The following is a 642-nucleotide window of genomic DNA, read 5'->3' as shown; positions in this document are numbered from 1 at the left end:
CAGAGCAGCAGGTGGAAATGAAAGCCCCACAATGGTGATTATGTGGGCAAACAGAAAAGATCATCTTTTTAAATTTCTTTAAAACACCATTGAATCCAGTGCTGGCAAGAGGAAGTAAGTACACTATAGATAATCTTTCCTAGTGATTACAACAGAAAACTCTGGACAGAATACAAAATCAACTAGACTCTGAAAAGTAAACGATAGCGGCCAGGCATGGTGGCTTATGCCTGTAATCCTAGCACTTTGGGAGGCCGAGGCAGGCAGATTACCTGAGGTTGGGAGTTCAAGATCAGCCTGACCAACATGAAGAAACCCTGTCTCTACTGAAAATACAAAATTAGCCAGCCACGGTAGCATGCGCCTGTAATCCCAGCTACTTGGGAGGCTGTGGCAGGAGAATCCCTTGAACCTGGGAGGTGGAGGTTGCAGTGAGCCAAGATTGTGCCATTGCACTCAGCCTTGGCAACAAGAGCAAAACTCTATCGAAGAAGAAGAAAGAAGAAAGAGGAAGAAAAAGAAGGAGAAGAGAAAGAAGAAAGAAGAAGAAGAAGAAAGAAGAAGAAGAAGAAAGAAGAAGAAAGAAGAAAGAAGAAAGAAGAAGAAGAAGAAGAAGAAGAAGAAGAAGAAGAAGAAGAAGAA

The sequence above is a fragment of the Piliocolobus tephrosceles genome, chromosome 2 (assembly GCF_002776525.5).
Source record: "Piliocolobus tephrosceles isolate RC106 chromosome 2, ASM277652v3, whole genome shotgun sequence".
Taxonomy (NCBI): Eukaryota; Metazoa; Chordata; class Mammalia; order Primates; family Cercopithecidae; genus Piliocolobus; species Piliocolobus tephrosceles.
The sequence above is the reverse complement of the archived record's forward strand: the minus strand, read 5'-3'. Positions refer to the sequence as shown.